This window comes from Grammomys surdaster, unplaced genomic scaffold (genome assembly GCF_004785775.1).
Source record: "Grammomys surdaster isolate TR1022 unplaced genomic scaffold, NIH_TR_1.0 230, whole genome shotgun sequence".
Taxonomy (NCBI): Eukaryota; Metazoa; Chordata; class Mammalia; order Rodentia; family Muridae; genus Grammomys; species Grammomys surdaster.
Genome location: NW_021604675.1, coordinates 1,500,474 through 1,518,461, shown reverse-complemented (window position 1 = coordinate 1,518,461; position 17,988 = coordinate 1,500,474).

The window sequence follows — 17,988 nt, the reverse complement described above, 5'->3', positions numbered from 1 at the left end:
TCATCAAAATTGTAACCAAATTTAAAATAGAAAGTTAGACACAAAAACAATGAATATAAGAAACTAAATATAACAATAAAGTTGCTGGCCATGATATTGCATGCCTTTAATCCCAACATCCAGGAACAAAGGTAGGTGTATCTGTGTAAATTCAAGGTCAGGCTGATCTACATCATGAGTTAGAGGCTACCCAAAACTACAAAGTGAGAAACTGTCACAATCGTACGCATACACAAACAGCAAGAATAAAAATCAAATAAAGTTATGATGAATACAATGCAAAATTTGATGTGAAAAGTGAAATACACGTTTAAATATTGCATACTCATGGAATCCAAAAGTTGACTAGGTATGGAGATTTTGCTAATGGGATCAATGAAATGAATTATGTTTTCTACCATATTTGCTATCATAATTATGTTATGGTTTTCTTTAGCTTTCTCAGACACAGAAAAATTTTGAGGCTGAGATTAGTAAAACTTGGGAAGTATGTGATTAAACAGAAAAATAAACCCTCTTAATTATCAGGAAAATTGTGAAGGTTTCTTTTTCTCTGTAATTTCCTTATCTGTCAAACTAAGAAATAAAATGAAGTATCTTCTAGCATCTCTCACCTATGAAAATTAAGGATACTACAAATATTTTTTGTTTAAATATTTACAAAACATACAGTGAACAGAAAAAGTATAATTTTATATATGATAAATAAAGTAGTATATCAATAATAAAAGGGCGTGGAATGGACAGGCAGATGGCTTAGTGGGTAAAAGCATTTTCTGGGCAAGCGTGAAGACCTGAGTTCAGAACCCATAACCCATGTAAACGCTGACCAATAGCTTAAGCATATACCTAGTGCTTCTATGGGAAGATAAGAGATAGAGACAGGAAGCATGAGGGGCAGCCAGACTGGTGTGCAGAATAAAAACCAACAGAGAGACCCTGTTTAAAACAATGTGGAAGAAGAGGACCTTAGCATACATACATGTACCACTACATACACACATACCACACACACACAAAATACTGAAGGAAATAATGGGCATGTGACTACAATAGGCTAAATAATATACTCACATTAAAACATGCAAGGAGTATCTCAAACACATTAATCATAAGACACACTGCATAGAAACCACAATTCAATACCATATCACAGTATGCAGAACACCTTAAATTAAACATGAATAATACTAAGCACTGGAAGCTTCTATCTATAATGTCTCTAATAAGCATTCTATCTATAACACTTGTAAAATGATTGTGGTTCAGTAAACATTCTAGCTACCTTGAGAAACTGCATGACATTATCATCTAAAGGTGATCGCTTGGCTTTCTATGATCTAACACTTTCATTTTTAGCATCATGTAACAAAAGTAGGACCATTCATGCAAAATAACTATAGGTTGGAGAGAGTGGCCTTTTAAAAAAGAGTTTCCCAAAAGATGCAATCCAATATTCATTCAGCATACTTAAACAATTGCTCTTATATTTGTGGAAAGGCACATTATAAAATTGATCAAACAATAAAAACAAAATACAAAAACAAATACATGTCCATTGTTTCAAAAAAAACTAACATATACTCAGTCAATATGATGTGTTTTGGAGGAGAACATCTGCTGAGGAGGTATAAAATTGGGGGTTTCACATGCTGGCAATACTCTTTTCTTGTCCTTGGTAAATATGGAGCTCACTGAAAATTTACTTACTTATATTTGTAAATTGTCTATTGAAAGTTCAGTAAAACATTCTAAATAAGTACAAATAATTTCATTAATAAATATTGAGTTTTTTTCTTATTTTATTCTGTATCTTAATTACTTCTGTGACACACATGGATAAAATTAGAGGCATCTGACATGAGGACACATGAAAACTGCTCGGGGAGGTAAGGGACAACCCGGATGGTAGAGGAAAGACAAATGAGGCTAATGTGTGGCAAGAATGGGCAAAATCAGGTACACACATGAGAAAGTCATCATTAACCCATTTTACAAGATTTAAAATTAATAATAATGCATATACATTAGCCTGTGTCTTATATAGAGATCTAAGAAGTGGAAACAAGAAAAAAGTATGAGACAGAGAGGTTTTAGACACAATTTGTTCAAATGTGAGCTCTTTGGGGGTAGTAGGGACTTTCTGGAATTTCTATTCTTCAGAAAATATCTAATTTATCCCACATTCCAGAGTAAAATGTAAACTTATGTCTTAAAATGTATTCTAGAAGCAATTATATGTGAAAATGAAGTCCACATAGACTGGGCTATAAAATTATAAGACTGTTAAATGTTCTTCCTGTCAAAAGTATATAGAAGCAGGCCTAACCTATTGATGACCTCATCCCTTTAGCCTTTATATCACTTGTTCTCTGATGGATTTAACAGTAAACACCGATAAGATATTTTCAGTTAGCTTCTGATTAAAACACCAAGTTAAACCAATGTAAAAAGCTTTCTAAATATAGCATAGGAAAGAGTGTCTGGGGATAGAAGCACAAACTACTAATAAGAGGAAACACACGTTTCCAATCCTCCTGAGACAAACACTGGAGGCCCATGCTCAGTGCACAGAGAAAGCTATTTATCTGATTGTCTGTAACTGGCTTGCAACAGTTCAATCCTCTCCTTCTAGGTTTGATGTTAGTGAAGCTGAGCAGCAGCTGTTAGGTAAGCTTCTCCTTAGTTCATGTGACCCTTCAAATTTGTCATTTCACTCGTTCCTTTGAATGATCATTTTTCATCAAATTTGCTCTTTTTCCTTTCAGTTCTTACTTTGTCCTTTTATGAACTCACAAGTTTTAGCATATCTCTGAAAGTAGGAACCCAGGAAGCCTGTCTCTTACTAAGCTGGCTTTTTCTGTCTGGATCTGCAGCTGCTGCTGCTCCCTGGAAAGCTGTCACTATAGATATTTCCCCCCTTTTATCCACATAAAGCATGTTCGTCTGTAAATCCTCAGAGACTGTATCTAAGTTCATAGCTCTAGCACCAAGCTGGGCTGCTAGACTTTACCAATAAACATTTGTTGGATGAATGGAAACATCCTGTCACTTGAATTAGTGTGCTCTAATCATTCTCTGGGTCACCTAATGGAGAAATAGCCTCCGTTTGGTGTCACTTTTGAGGTCTTCTGTGAGTGGTTAGGCAGTGACAGGGAGGTAAACTTGCAAATCCTGGGCACTAACATTCAAGTCATGGGTGGGCTTTTCCTCAGTATTTTCTTTTCATATGTGTCACAGAAAATAAATGAGTTCTGTAATTACCCTTAAGCCCATAAAATATCAGAGTAGCATTAGTGTCACTTTCAACAATCTACTTTACTGTTGTTGAATAATTCTACACATAATATGTAACAAGGAAATCTGTGCTAGTGAAAGCAAATTGTGAAGTGTTTACCATGCTTGATCTCACGAGTGTTGCTAATAAAAAGGAACAAGGACTTGATCAGAAAAAAAATGATACTGGCAGGTTTATTGACACGATAGTTCTTTTCAATCTTGTATAATTACAAGTATGTCATTAGGTATCCAAGTAATACTAATATTATTTTTGGAAAACTTTTAAGTATCTTTGACCTTCAAATGTATATTAACATTTTCTGTACTGTCCAAATATGGAAGTCAGCTATTTCCCATCTTCTTTAAAAAGATACTGGGCTCTAACCATTTCCTTTTCTTTTTTACCTACTGCTATTGTCTATGCTATCACTTTACTTATTTTCTTCTTCCTTGTACTTTTGCCTATATCCTCAAAGCCTAACAAAATATTTTGTGGTAGCTGTTCATGTTACATGTAAATTATTTATGCTCCGTTATACTAAAGTCTAGTTTCCTATAGTAGTGCATATGTTTAGTGTTTAAAGTATAGTCTCTACAGAAATCATGTTTGCCATGGGAATTAGTATGGCTTATAGGTTAAAATGTATGGAGCTGTAAAATAAAAAACCAAAAAGTTTTCCTATAAAATGCTTACTTTTAGAAGTTACCCAAAGTGTCCCTGAAATATTATAGTTAACTATTTTCTTAAGATTTATTTTAAAGTCAGTGTGAAGAGGTTTGGCAGACACTATCTTATCTTTTATTAATATACACTCAGTGGATTAAATTTGTGAAAAGTTATGTGTGCAGAACATCTATAAATCTCTTCCCATCAGAACCTAAACAATGAAAGGACTTACCTCAGTTAGTTTAAAGCTTTTAACATTATAGCCTAAGAGTAATAAATACTAAATAAATATCTGCTAATTTGATCTTAAGCATTATGACTTTGACTATAATTTTCAACCCCTGAAGTATTGATTTTTCTTGATAAAATGATGAATACTCTAAACTTTGCAATGACTGTATTATTTATTTGCCTTGATACTAAGAAGCGATATCAGTGTATCATAACATCACAAAAATTAGTATTAACAGTAAATCTATGAGATATTTAATCTATATAAAATGCAACTAATTTCAATTATATATAGAATTATATAGTACACACACATGCACACACACACACACACACACACACATATATATGTATATATATTCTAAAGATGAAGAGTTACATTTATGTCTATATTTTCTATGCAGAAAGTAAGATAATGAAAAAGTAAAGTGATTAAGAAGGCAATCAATCAATCACATTAAAACTTCTATGGGATTTTTTTATTAACTTGCTTTATATTTTGGTGGTACTAAAGATGGTCCCTTAGGCCTCACACATGGTTTGCAAGCACTCTATCACTGACTAACAACTTATAGTTCCTTTTTATTATTTTAATTTGAGAAAGTAAAACTGCCACAACTCAGTATACTGGAAACATGCTCAGTTTTCAGGTAAACAATACTTTTTGACATATTTGGCTCTGCTCATTACAAGCAGAACTGAAAACATAACACTACAGGGGCGTCACACATTAATAATTCCATGAGATACCTCAGTGACTGTGAAAAATTCCAACTAGTGTTCACTACTTTAACTCCGGGAGCCAAGACAGAAAATCCCTTTAAAGATCACAGTAACAACAACCGAATTTGCCAGAGGTACAACCTTCCTATTATCAATTTCAGGGAAGATGAAATTGTCTTTTCTAAATAGCAAAAAGCAAGTCTACTAAGAGAAGAAATCTTTGTGACTTCCATCACACAGATTTAACTGGACGTTGAAAATAACACTAAAAATAAATCCCTTTTTTTCCTTTTTTGTTTTCCAAGAAAAACACTGTACAGTATATTTGTTATTTCCTTTTGAGATGGATTAAGAGGTCATGAAATTGTTTCCATACAGATAAAAAAAAAATCTCCCTTTGACAACTTTTATTTTTTTCTCAATTGGCTTGTTTTCTTTTCCTCAGCTCCGTTCTCCTTCTCTGTGAGTTTCCTTCATTGCTCCATATTCTAAAGCCATAGGAAGAATTTCCCTCAGACCCTTAAAGGCTTGTATCTGTTACCATAGAGACAGGCATAACATGATAGCTGTTTATAACATTCTCATGGAAATAAAACAAAAATCCTAAGAGTTTTACAGGAATTTTCAATGTAACTTGTAAGAAATGATATTGTTTTCTTCAATGCAAAAGTAGGGATTTCAGTTTCAAAAAGGAGAAGTATAAAGATTATAATCTGTAATGGAAATTCATTATATTTATGTTTATAATCTAACTAAAACTTATCCTATAAATCAAACAAATTCTTCTCTTCCTAAATTCAGGAAAAAATTTTCGTGAATACCTCTTGGCTAACTTTTAATTCTAGCATGTTTTATTAATTCTTTATAATCACTGTAACTGCTGTATTTATTCTTATCTCGATAGTCTTTGATCATTTCTCGAACAAGGACAGTCTTATCATTTATTAATAGTAAATGAATCCCAGAAATCAGCAATATAAGAATCCTAGCTAATTCATAGGCTTTGGAAGAAAAGAAAGGCTAATTGCAAGATGTGATGAGGTTTCCACTTCCTCTATCATGTCTGCCATTGACTTTTTAAAAAAAAATATTAAGATTGAAATTACACACTGGCAGAATAGCAACCATTAATACTGAAAGAAAACACAAAAGAAAATATCTAAACAAAAGTTGACTCCTTCCCCAGCACATATGCATCCTACCATACAATTAGGTGCAAGGACACAAGTCAATTACTGCAGAGATCTTTTAATTTCCTACACAACATCAAAGTTTTCTCCATAACTATAATCTTTTAGTAAGTTACTTGTAAGTATCAGGGTACCTTTAACTATCGCACATAATATTTAGATGACTTTTAAAAATGTTTGTGGTGCTCAATTGACTTTTGCTTTTCTAGATATTTGAGTCAGTAAACAACTTCCAAATTTTTTTTCTTTTGTCTGTATAGAGTATAGACAAGCTTTTACTATTTAGGGCCAGAGAGTCAGTATTTAGCTTTGTGGTCCATATAACTTCTGTTGTCACCAGTTAATTGCTGTTTTAAAATGAAAGCCAACATAATTTCTATAACACACAAATGTATATGGTTAGTCTTCATTAGAAATTCACAGGCTCCCAAGTTGGGATTTTATATATCAAGAATAGTCTTTTAAATGAGGGACCTGAAAAGGACAGGTACTCTACAGGAAGACCAACTGAGTCAACTAACCTGGACCCTTGGGGGCTCCCAGAAACCGAATTATCAATCAAAGAGCCAGTACAGGCTGGACATATGTAGCAAATGAGCAGCTTGGTCTTCATGCGGGTCCCCAATCAAACTAAAGCAGAGGCTGTCCCTAAGGCTGTTGCCTTCCTACCTGCTGTGGATCCTATGCTCCTAAATGGACAGCCTTGTCTGACCTCAGTGGGAGAGATTGTGCCTAGTCCTGCAGCAACTTGATGTGTATGAAGAGTTGACAAGCAGATGGGGGTATCCTCCCCTTTTCAAAACAGAAGGGAAAGGGAAACTGGGGATAACACTTGCTTGAAGGGTACTGGGAGGAGAGGAATGGCTGATAGCTTGTTGTAAAGGGAATAAATAAATAAATTTAAAGAAAAAGAATAGCCTTTTAATAATCTATTTAGAAATATTAAAAACAATCTTAATTGGCTGGCCAAATGTAAACTTGTGTGACATATTTCCCATTATATATAATTCAACTAGAGCAAGGAAGACACTCAAATTATGCCTCAGAAGAGACTGTTTTATTGTTTTAGTTGTTGTTTCATAGAATCATCAGTTTCCTAGATACTTAACATTAGAAATGACTTTAGGCATCTTAAAACATTGTATTTTATGCATAGGTGTCTAAATATACATGCATATATGCTTTTACATGTCATGTACCTGCAGGAGCCTGCATCGTTAGAAGAGGGCATCAGATCTCCCAGAACTGGAATTACAGGTAGTTATAATCCACCTAACTCATGTGGATCACCTACTAGGAGAACTCATTTGAAATTCATTCTTCACTGTTCCTTCCACCATTCTTCAGCTTTTCACCTCTCTAATTAATGTCTGTTGAGTGTTATAGTTTCTTCTAGAAATGTTCTTTACCCATGCTTTTCTCTTTTCTTTTATTTAAATTATTATTCTTTAATCATTTTTACAGTCCAGTCATTATCCCCCTCCAGGTCTGCCCTCTGACGGTTTTTCCTCCCATGATTCCTCCCCTGTCTCCAAGAGGATATTCTCTCCCACATAACTCATCCATGCTTTTCTTAAAAAAAAATATTTAAGTTGGGCCCAATCTTCTTTAGTTTTTAAGACACAATTTCATAATGGGATCCAGGCCAGTCTTGAACTCATAGAGTAGCCCAGGCTGGTCTTGAACTCATGATAGTATTTTTGACTCATCTTTACAAATGCTGATAGACAGATGCTTTTGTATACTTTTGCAGCATACAGGTTCAATTTTACATTTTAAGATTTAATTTTGTAGCCATTTAAGATTATGGTTATTTAATCAATAAATTATTTATTTATTTATTTATTTATCTATTTTTATTTTTTTTACTTATCCACTTTTCATCCTGATCACTGGTCCCCTCCTGCTCATCCCCTCCCACAATGAATTATCATTAAGTTTTAACCCTCTCCCATACTGATGTTTTGAATTTTATTGTAGGATTTTACATTTATTCCTATTATATTTGTCTTTGGAGGAAGAGTATGACCAGTAACCTGGAGGTAAAGGCATTTTGATCCTAGCCTGGGCTAGAATGAATCTGCTACAAAGTAACCATCAAAACCCAATTTGGATTTTTGACTTTACCAGGTTCTTTAAGACTTTGGTTCTCTTCAAATCCAGTATATTTATTTGTTCTCTTTCACAGTAAGATATCTATTTTGATATTTCTTAAGGTCCTGCATATTAATATTTCACAGAACAGGAAGGCCCAAGAACATGATCAAAACGTATATTCTGACAGATGAAGTTCAAGTCATATAAAGCCAGTTTTCTATAGCTCTTACAGTTCTCCTATATGAAGTTTACTTTCTGATTTGCAATGCTTCATTAAGTGACAGAATAAGTGCAGGGCACCATAACAAGTTTATGTTTATTCAACAGATTATTATATCAAACAGCAAGCATTTCCTTGCCCTGTCTGTATGTGCATCAACAGTAACTTTACCAAGTCAAGATAACAGAACATTGCAGAATTGTGCATGCTATTCCTTTTCCCAGACAACCACATCTTCTTCAGAAAAACCTAACTAACATTAGTGATGGAATATATTGCTCATTTTTCAGGAAAACTATTTCTAGTTACAAGTAATGATTTAGTTCTCCTACCTTATTTATGTACTTTCCTTTTTAAATTTTGGCTTGCTATCTCTCGGACAAATTTAAAATACTGTACTTTTATTTTTAAAGAATTGAGAAAAAATTCAAGATTGTGTGAATGCACGTGTGCCTCCCTCCCTCCTTTCCTCTCCCTCTCCCTCTCCCTCTCCCTCTCTGTCTCTCTCTCTGTCTCTGTCTCTCTCTCTGTCTCTCTCTCTTTCTCTGTACATGCATATGTGGTCTGTTTCTTTTACTCCTTTCATTCATAAAAGATGGATGGCATTAGAGTGGGAGACTAATAGAATGGAGGGAAACAAACCTTCCAAAGCATATTTCTTAGCTGATAGTGTTTCCTCCAACTTATCTTTCTGGATGAAGTACGACACACTGAAAGGTAGCAAGTGTATCACAAGTGGGAAATTTCAGTGAACAGAGTGCTCCCTGAGAGGGAACCAAAGGGTATTTTTTTTTATTGGAAAACACATAGTGGTGCTCCATGAGATTTTTATTTAAAGAAACAATTGCTTTTCTCACGCAAATCCTGTAAGGGGAAAAATACAGTGTGTGCTTGTACAAAACAGAGGAAAATCAACAGCCATTTATAAAATCTATCAATTTTAGGTTTGGAAATTTATGTAAAGATGTATGTCCTATTTCATTTTGTCCCACCTGTGTTTTACATTCTCTATTTTTATGCATTTCTATTTTTTTTTATCTAACTTCCCCCTCTGTATCACTCCAGAAGCCACAGAATTAAGCAGTTGGTATTTGGAAACTGCACATGGCCTTGCTTTGCATTCTGACTGTCTGACTGTATTCCAGAGCCAGAAAGATCAGCAAGCATTTCTAACTCTTAAGATGCATTTATCAGAGAGGGTGTACTGTCTGCTTTTCAGGTGTGTGGCCCAAAGCCTATAAGATTTCATTAATAATCAACGGTGCCACCTAGTGTCTGTCCCTTCCATTCATCAGTAGAGCCAAATAGCAAGCGCTTCCTAAGTCACAAATGAAGGAAGCATAAACTACAAACTAATAAAAGAATTCACAGTTTGGGGAGTCCAGCGGCTGATTTACATTACATTATCTTCATTCAAATACCCCCTCCACCTTTTGTAAGTAACTATGGTAACTGCAGTGCAGTATGAGGCAAGCAGGAAGCTCACGCATTTTTCATAGGAGACAATTCACAAAAGAAGAGTTCTGCTAAAGAATTTAGGAATAGAGTGTTCCCCCAACTGCCACTTGAAATCACAATGAAAAGTTGAGAAATGAACATCAAAGGGGAAGGAAGTATTTGAAACAACAGTTAGATACAGTTAGGATTTTGACATCTACCTCAAATCAACTCTGATTTGGATGTAAAATTCTGTCAGTCTTTGAGCACCTCAAATATCAACCAAGTATTAGGACAGATCATACAGGACTCAATCGTACTACAAAGAAATAATCAGAATTTAAAAAACATATTATTAAAATGAGTTGCTGCTAATTGCACATCTTGAAAACTATTTTCATTGCTGCTATACATATGAATTATGAATGACATAGCTGACCCCATTCTGTATGCTTCAAGGTTAAAAAAGTACTCTTCAAATTCTTGCTTATTTTTCCAAACATATACTAGTAATTAATTTGAATGAATACAAACAAGTATAATTAGCCTGCCAGTTTGCAATTGGTTCACTGATATTTAAATACATGTTGTTAACTCACTCTTTCTAAGAGGACTACGTAATTGAAAAACATGAACTAACATTCAGAAAAAAAAAGTTATATAACAGCCAGTGGCGTTCTTCAACCAGTCTGACTGGGATATTACAATCACTAGAAAAAAGATCCACTGCCTATGAGCAACACTGTGTATACTAAAAGGTCATATAAGATATTTGTGTATAATAGTCTATTAACTTGGGTAATTTAGCAACTTGGGCTACTAAGAAGATAAGGTAGAGAGCTGAAAGCTTCTGTATTACTTAGTGAAAAATCATGCTTTTCCTACTCCAGAAAATCTATTTCTATATTATTTGACATCTATTTTAAGCAATCACTTGTTAAAAAACAGCTTTGAATGTTTTATTTTCTTGTTACCCTAGTGGTGATAAAATTTATTTCAGTATATTCAGTCCAATATACATCCACCGATAGATCCCCACGATAGTATATAAAGATAGTATATAGAAACAAGGCACAGTTTCTACTAAAAGCATAAATTGTTCTCCTTTTCCTCAAAACTTTATTTTTGGAGCAAAATCCAATCCAGGCTGGTGTTCTGTTTGTTTAAAAGTACTTTGAATCTACTGATTGAAAGAAATATTGCCAAACAGAAAGAGGGCTTTGGTAATTGTACCCAGACAGGAAATAATGTAAGGCAAAACTCATTAAGATCTCAAATAAATAAATAAGTGCTCTAGTTTTCAATAATTTATCATTTTCTGTCATTTTCTATTAACAGCTTTCAAAGCTCTATCTGAAAGAAGCTGATACAGAGAAATTAAAAGCAGTAATCAAGCGAGAAATGATAGACCAGCTGGGTCGACATCAACTTGGCAAAACGTGAATACAGTTCAATAGCTGAAACAGATGCTGGAGTTGTTGGAAAAGCCTGCAGGAGATATTGATATATTTTCTTCATATAATGCAGAATGACTGAATTAATGTCAAAAGCTAGAAATTGATGAGTAGAGATGACTGACAGCCAAACTCCTTATAAAATAGAAACCAAGTATAGCAATTCTAACCTATCCAAACACTGTGTACATTCTCATTTCTTTCAGCTTCTGAATATGCCAATATATCAATCAGTCCTTGCAACCAAATTACATTTGACTGAGCTGGGGTAGATTTCCACTTCTCCTGTCATCATTTACCTGGAGAATGCTAGACCCCTCAAAATACTTTATTCTAACATCTTCTAACACTGAATTCTATCCCAGAACTGTTTCCCTGAGGTTGGAAGCACGCACCCCCCACCACAAATCTAACGCAGCACAAGGTAATTTTAAAATCCATTCTGTAAAAGCAACACTGTTTGCAGAGTTTGAAGAGCTCGGCAACAAACCCCAGCTGCCAACAGCTGCTTTCTCAAACATATGCTTTGTCATGGTCAGCTTCTAATTGTATTCATAATGATGCAATAGCTTTAATAATCCTACCTTCCATGCCAGCTGTTTTTCCTGTCACTCCATCATGCCAATAAGTTGGCTGCTGTAACAAATCAAGATAGCGCAAAACAGCATCTTTCTCCTGATTCTGTCATCTTCCTGAAAGCATTCTATTACTGCCGACTGCTGGGAACCAGAAAGTCTATTTGAATTCCAACAGCTCCCCTTTCGCATGATTCAAGTTAGGTTAGGTGGGCATGCCTAACATGATTCTCTCAGTCATTTATTATGCAGCTGCTACAACGTCGGTGTGGTAACCACTCTGACTATCTGATACGTCAGTCGAACAAAACCTCCACCTCATGAGCCGGAGCAAACACATGAGCCGGAGCAGCGTTCTGCATTTAACGAGCATTCTTCCTGCCTAAAAAACAGTGGATCTGCGAATCTCTTTCAGTATCTGCTTGCTCCGGTACAGATACAAAGCCTTTGGATTAGATTCTTTTCCTAATTTTACAAAGAAAAGAGTTCCTTTCCACACATCAGATAATTTAAAGAGAAATTTAGACTGATTTTAACTTATTTCGTCAGCCCTTTAAGGGTAAAACTCTCTTTTGATTCTACTTTTGAAATCAGGGGGTTGAGTGCTCAGTTCTATGTCTCTGTTTTATTATAAAAAACAGCACGTACTTTTTCAAATGAAACTTGGCTAGTGAATTCATGGGAGCAAAACTAAACAAGAGGATTTTTTCAAGAACATATTGGATATTTTGCACATGAAGGCTTTTAAAATCTGGTACTTTGTGTGTTTCTTCTAAGGGGAAGAAACATGCACTTGATATTTTGACTCCAGACAAGTGCTCTCATCAGAAAATAGGAAATGAGATTCAATGATCCTCTTCTCCAACTAACCCAGCAAGTAAATAATCACAATTTCAGAAAAAAGCATTGTTTTTAGAAACTACTATTCATTAATCACACTTTTAAAAATGAAATGACAATTGTCCTCAATTTATGCAAGTTTTTTTTAAATTATAAAACTTCCAAGCTTGCCTCTCTCTTGGGAAACTAATATAGCTGGATTTATGCTACAGCAAATGTTACATGTTTTTATGAAAAATATTTTAATAGAGTATTTTACAGGTTTCACATTTCCTCTGCATTATGAAACAATAAAATATTTCATCAAGCATACACAAGTTCAACCACTATGAGCATTAGAATCACTGTTCCTATAAGGACTGTGTGTTTCTGTGTGTGAACATAAGCATATTATTAGCTACTTTTCCACTGTTTATATATACACATATATATATTATACTATATATATATACAATACAAATTGTATATATACAACATACACATACTATGTAGTATGCTATATCTACAGTGTATATAGTACATATACCATATATATATATGGTATATATATATATATATATCACATATATATATTAGGAGTCATTTTATTACATATGTATATTTTATATAAACTGTGATATTATGATGGATATCACAAATATCTACACAATTCTCATTCTAAAATGAAGTACAAAAGTAAAAGTATGGATTGATGAAACACAATGTGCAATATCTCTTACATAGGAAGGACCAAACGATGAAGGGAGGAAAAGTAAGAGTTAATATAGAACATTAAGCAGAATCTAAGGACACAACTAAAACATGTTCCTGTGTTTATGACACTTGTAGCCATAAGAGAGAGATGCCAAACAATAGAAATTTTTCAGTAAAATATTTGTTACAGATAACCCAGAATATTTTGAGTTATTTTGTGAATAGTGTTATTTTATAGAAACTTTGGCAAGTTCAAATGGATTCTGTTTGTCTTCTTCCTTAGGAATATAGCTCAGTATTTCCATTATTTTGTATATAAAGACAAATAAACTATAGATTATTAATAATGGTTAGTATCATAATTTACAATGATTGCTACTGATACACACACACATGCACACACACACATATATAATTACATAACAGATAATAAAAATGACTCTTGCTCTAAAGAAAATTAACATATTAAACCAGTCATAAAAGGTGATCCTTTATTTGTGTTTATTGAAAAATATTGGATCGAGTCAATCAGCAAATTTCAGGCATAAAACATTGCCTCAACTACAATTCTTATGTTTCATGTTAGGTTTCTAGAATTTACCCATCTTTGACTATTGTGAATGATGACACAATGAATATTAGAATGCAAATACTTCAATATCATTATATATTGGTTTTATGTTCTTTAAACATATACCTAGAATTGGATGTACAGAGAAGGGTACTATGTTGATACATGGTCCTTCTATAGCAGAAATGGTGTAGCCTGGTCCTATGACAGCTGAATCTCTAATTTTCAGGAAACACCATACTATTTTCAATATTATTATACTAAGTAACATTCCCCAGCACAGTGAACAAGAGTTCTGTAGTTTTTTTTATTATTATTATTTGTTTGTGTTGTTCTCTTTTGGCCTATTTGATAATATTTAGTTCATTTTTCTTCTGATTTGTGTTTTTCTGATAATGAATGCTCTTTAGCAAGTTACATATCCTTGTTGGCTATTTGGGGTGAAACAGTCTATTTAGCTTTGCTTACTTTCTTATAGAAGTATTGTTTGTGGTTTCTTTAATTTTTGTGAGTTCCTTAGACATTTGGGGCATTAATCTCATATGGTTTGCTAATATTTTTACTCATCATTTATCACCTAATAATTTTATTATATCTTTCAGTATAACTTGGTTATTTTGTACTTAGTTGCTGTATTTTTGGTATCATCTCCAAAAAAAGTGTTGCCAAGACCCATGTCAAAAAACTTTTTATTGTTTGGATATGCTGCTCTGTTGTACTGGCTTGATTTTCATTCACAGATCACTGGCTTTGGTCCCTTGTGGACTCTTTTAAAATTGTCTACAGTGGCTTCCATCAGGTTTATTACTCAGGTCTTATATTTAAATATTTAATTCATTAGTTAATTTTTGTGTGTCTGTAAGATTAAATTTCAATATAAGTATTTTCCTTGTGGATAAGCATTTTTTTCAAAACATCATTTATTGGATAGACAATTCTTTTTTTTAGTTTAATTTTTTCTGGATTCTTTGTGAATTTCATTTTATGCACCCGCATCCCACTTATCTCCTGTCCCTTCGTAGGTATCCTCTACCCTTGCAATCTCTCTCCTAAAAGAAAAAAAAATCTTGTCACGAAAGCTATAGTGTGTGAGAGTGTATCCCAAAGTATACCATTTTGTCCACATTTCTTTATTTGCAAATGTTCACTGCAACGAGTCATTGGTCAAGTTCAAAGCCTCTGGTTCCTACTACACATTCAATACTGGATCTTCACCAGGATGCCTCTCAGATATCCTATTATTGGCCCATGTCATGGAGATCCTGCATCTTTGAATTTATACACCCCTTCACTGGCTCCAGCAGTTCATAGATGGGGAAGATGTTAGGTGGGGCCAACCCAAAGCCATGAATTTGGACCTGGGTGGTTGCTTAGCAGGTCAGTCCACCAGCTCTCCTATCCTCACTCAAGGGCAAGTTCTCCAGCTTTGCCCAGGCTAGTTTCCCAGTAATACTACCTGAAGGGGCAGAGCCAGCTCTCCTGCTTTCATGCTCTCAGGGCTGGCTCACCAGCAGGGACACCAACAGAGACAACTCTACTGTTTAAGTCCTGCTCTCCAGAGTACTGGCAAGCAGGCTGGGTCAGCTGGAGAGACGATTTTCACTCTGTATTCTTTGTGCTTTTTTTTTTTCCAGAAATGAGTTACCATATAGGCGTGACATTCTTTCTTTGAGCTTTCCTAAGTTTCATTGACCTGGATTCCTGACCCCACAACCCCCAGGAACTATAGTTTTGATTGTTAGACTAGATATTTGTACCTGAAAACATAGTGTGACATTTCAAATTTCTTTTTTTTTTCTTTTCTATTTTTCTTTCTTAAGGTTGTTTGGACGTTTTGGGTGTGAGAAGGTTCCATGTGCGTTTTGGATCTTTACCCTTACTGCAAAAAAAAAGGCAGTAATTAATGTTTTGGAGGACGTTTGTCAAATCTACAGAGTACTTTGAGCAATATGGACATTTTAATAATATTAAATGTAGCAATTAACAAGTATGAAGTATTACTTTTTCCATTTGTTCATGACTTCTTCAATTCTTTCATCAATGTTTTCCCTTTCTAGATAGTTAACGTCCCTGGCTAAAGGTTCTTTTATTATTACTTGGATGGGGCTTAATTATTTTTCCTTTCCTGTTAATTCACTGGTAGTAAAATACCATATAGCCCTTTATATATTGGTTCTATTTCTTTTAACTTTATTAAAATTGCAGATTTTGTTGCTTTATTCAGAATATCTAGGAAATAGAACCAAATTCTACATCTATCAATTCTGGAATGGGAAAGGAAAATGTGCATATATACACAATGGAATATTACTCAGCTGTAATGAAATTATGAAAATTTTCAGGTAAATGAGTAGAACTCAAAAAAATTATTAAATGAGTTTATAATTTTTTTGTAATAGTGCTACCTATTTTCTTAGTCTATTTCAGCCAAAGGGCATTTGTGTATACAATACACAAGTTTGTCTATGTGTACACACACACACACACAAACACACACACACACAGACATGTCTTATCATAACCTCAAATCTGATCTTCAGTCTTATCTCATCACTCATAAGACACCCTTATCAAAACTGGCAAGACTCTGAAAATATGTCTTCTCATACTGCTCCCTGCTTTCTCACTTACTATCTTCTGTACCATTTCTCTTTTTAAAAAACAATTTATATTTATCTGTATGAATGTATTGCCTGTATGTGTGCCCCTGAAACTGGAGCTACAGATAGTTGTTGTTAGCTGTGAGTACTGGGAAATGAATGGGGGTGCTCTGTAAGAGCAGGAAGTAGTCTCTCTCTTTTTTCAGATATTTTATTTACATTTCAGATGTTATCCACTTTCCCCATCCCCCCTCCCGCCCCCCAAACAGAAACTCCCTATCCCATTCCCCCTTCTTTGAGCAGGAAGTATTCTTAACTGCTGGGCCATCTCTCCATATCTCATCTCTGTGCCATGTTTTCCTTTGCTTCAATCTTATTGACTGTCTTTATTTGTCATAAAAATAGTTAAATGTATTGTCACTTGCAACATTCTCATTAGTTTTCCTTTTATATTAAGACTATCTTTCTATCACATACACTTCTCCCATAGACAGCTCTGTTTAGAGTAAGACCATTTTTTGTTTAAAAAATACCACTGTTCTAGGAGGCACAGTCTTACAGAATACGCGCTTATCCTATGGCTCTTACATTTTTTCTCTCCCACAATGTTTCTGGAGCTTTGAGTGCAGGGGTTATTTTGTAAAGGAGGTCATTTTGACTGGGCTCCACAACTTTCCATTTGATTGGTTGTAGTTTTCTTTCAGGCTCTCATTCTGCTGCAAAGAGAAGTTTCCTTCATGGGGGTAAACAAAGAAAAGACAATAGCTATGCTAAAGTGAATGAGGGAAAGACCAGGAGGCTTAACTCAACAGAAAGAACTGTTGGCAACTAAGAAATGCTGCGACCTGGAGAAATTGTTTTTCCAAGGGGAGAGTATCCCAATTAAGTTATCCAAAACCAATGGTCAACCGTAAAAACATATGAATGCACGTAACAAATAGATGGAGTAGGCTGTAGTTATGGATTTAGGAATGTATGTGCAAGTGTGTGTGTGTGTGTGTGTGTGTGTGTGTGAGCACATGCATGCACTCATGTGTAGAGAAAGAATTAATAAGACAGAGAGAGCAAGGAGAGTTATATGGAAAGTGTGGCGGGAAGAAGGAAAGGTGAAAATGAACTAACTATAATTTTAAAATATAAAATAAATAAAAAATACTACTTTCCTGACTTCAATTAATTTTGCTTCGTTGTCCTGTTTCACTTTTCTCTATAACACTTTTCGCTACAAGATAGCTGATTGTTGACTGGTTGACTAATTTCCTTTCTCAGTAGATTATAATTTCCACAGTGGGAGTTATTCTTTTATACCTGTTTACCATGATGTTCCTAAAACAGGAAAAAGATTATAACAGAGTAGTACATTGTATCTATCTATCTATCTATCTATCTATCTATCTATCTATCTATCTAT